The sequence below is a fragment of the Salvia hispanica genome, chromosome 4 (genome assembly GCF_029641045.1).
Source record: "Salvia hispanica isolate PSC_SH4W2 chromosome 4, Shi_PSC_v1, whole genome shotgun sequence".
NCBI classification, from domain to species: Eukaryota; Viridiplantae; Streptophyta; class Magnoliopsida; order Lamiales; family Lamiaceae; genus Salvia; species Salvia hispanica.
The window spans coordinates 21,236,987-21,239,576 of NC_142695.1; the positions used below are offsets into that span (position 1 = coordinate 21,236,987).

Genomic DNA, 2,590 nt, shown 5'->3' on the forward strand with positions numbered 1-2,590 from the left:
TCTAACGTCTTCCCGCGAAATCAGTGGTGACCTTTCCTAAGGACTCTAGCCAGTCCATTCCCAAAATGACGTCCGGGCCATGTACCGGCAGGATGTGCAAGTCTACCATGAATGTCGACCCCTGCACCTCAATCTTCGTTTGCTTTGACACATGTGTGCACAACAAGGCCTCTCCATTCCCCACATATACCCGGAATGGACGAATTTCAAATAGGGGTAAGTGCAGCTTTTCGGCGATGTTTGGATACATAAAATCACGGTCGCTACCTGTATCTATGAGAATGCTGACTTCATGATTCTGGATTACCCCTACAAACTTTAGAGGTCGGGATCTTCGCCCCCCGCCCATACTATGAATGTGGGAGACGTCCGCTACTATAGGTTCTTTGTGTTTATAGTTCTCTATCACTACTTCTTCGAACTCGAACTCCTCATCGGCATAGTAGAGTATACACTGCTTACACACATGTCCAATTACCCATTTCTCAGGGCAGTGCCAACATAGGCCAAGTCTGGACCGTTCTGACTTCTCCGCCTGTGAGACCCGAATCCTGGGTATCCGTTGCTGCTCCGGGCCGCGTGCTGGCTGATCCGCGGGTTGCTTTGACCCCAAAGCGGGTTGTGTGGGTGTGAAGCCTGGTTGTTTCCGGGGCTCGCGGCCCTGCCACGATCGCCCAACGGCGGACGAATTGGGGCCCGACTGCTGTCAGCGGTCAGCGTCCATATCTGCGAACTCCAGGGATAAGGCCATTGCCTCCGCCAAAGATTCCGGGCGATGCATCCGGAGACGTTCTTGCATGTTTGGTTTGAGGCCTGCTACGAACAGTGTGAATAATTCAGATTCTGGGACCCCCCGGACCCTGTTGAGGTATTTTTCAAAAGTGTCGTGGTACTCAAGTACCGTGCCTGTTTGGGTCAACTTGGCAATAAGACTGAAATAATTCTTGAAACTCTGTCTTCGAAACGGTGTCTTACGTCCTCCAGAAAATCCTGCCAAGTGACGAAGTTCGTATTCGCACAATAATTAAATACACATTCCGCCGCCGGTGAGTCAAATAACATCACGGCGTAATGGAGGCGTTGTGCCTCGGGCATCATGAGATGATCGAAGTAGTACTGCACCTTGGATACCCAATTCGAGGCATTCGAGCCGTCAAACCGCGACGGTTGCATCCTTACCTTCTCCGGTTTATCCGATCTCGCAGCATGTGGTTGGAACCGTTGGGGTGGGTCCCAACACGACGCCGGGTGGTCGAACGGCTGGTCGATCCCTCCAGTGTAAGTCCCCGGCTATCTGACCCCCGGTGAATCCCAACGGGGTCCCACACAGCCCCTCTGGTCACGGCGGTCCCTCTCCTCCGACGGGTCGTCGTGTTGACCAAAACTAGGGTTTCTGTAACGGTTGCCCTTCTGAGCCAATATCCGACGACGGTATTTGTCGTATTCCAGTTCGTCACCGTCGTCAAAACACAGCGGTAACTCCGGCTCGCGCGCAGGGCGTGGATCACGAAATTCGAGCTTACGATCGGTCTCGTCCTTCCATAGATCAATTTTATCGATTTTCTCCAATATTCGATCAAGTTTGGACTGCATGGGGTCGTCATGGTTGAGGTCGTCCGTCGGGCGACTGTCGAAATCGCCGTCGTCATACGATTGGCGCGGGAATCCCCCATCGTCGCGGCGTCCGCCGGTTGGCACCCGACCACTGAACCGGTTCATGGGGAAAGCATCCTGTCTCGCCCTCCCCCCCAGTTTGATTTCCCGGTATGTTGATATTGAAACGTTTCATGAGTTCACGAAAGAAAGCACCAGATGTTAAGGAATGAATTCCCTAACGGCGATCGGCGGCAGCTTGCCCATCGATCAGTCAGCTCCGGCGCCCCAGCAGGGTCGTCGGACAAGGAAGATTCGGGCTGTGCGCGGGACTCCGTCGGGCAGCTCGTAATCTAGGGTTTTTAAAATAATCACAATTGTGTGTGGGCAAAATATTATTTCATTCATAATTGAGAAGTATGAACAAATGTCCTATTTATAGACTAAGGACCCTAGGGTTGATTCGACCTAATTCTATTAATCTCGGGAAAGAATCAACAAAGAAAACCCGAAACGGAGCTTATAATTACGCTCGACACTTATCGCAAAAATAAATAAAATACTAAAAAAACAAATAACCAAAAATAGACTAATATCCAAAAATAAAATAAAATAAAATAACTACTCCTAAACGCCTATTTGGGAACGAAGTCGCCCAGCTTCTCCGGCGGACGCACGTTCCTCTTTGGCTTCGTCGTCGCGATGGAAGGTTGCTGCAGCTGCTGTCCGCGGCGACTCTGCCCCACTCCCGGCGAAACCTCCACGGCTATTTGTGGCTCCGGCGCCAGCTGGGTCGGGTCCGTATCACGGTCCCTCTTTGTGAAATGAAATAGATCATGAAAATGTAGTACATTTGATTGTTTTTTTTTTTGTAAAGGGTGTGGTAATGAATTTATTCATCTTTTCTCAATAAATGATCATATATGGTATCTGTGTTTGCAACCGTGAGAGAGTCTGAGAGAGATTGATGGCATGATCTCCTCTCTTCTCCATATCC

At 50.3% G+C, this 2,590-nt stretch overlaps 1 pseudogene; it reads right to left on the reverse strand.

The window, feature by feature from the left end:
* Nucleotides 1–706: 706 nt before the first annotated feature.
* Nucleotides 707–1,860, reverse strand: LOC148927453 (uncharacterized; annotated as a pseudogene).
* Nucleotides 1,861–2,590: the final 730 nt, after the last annotated feature.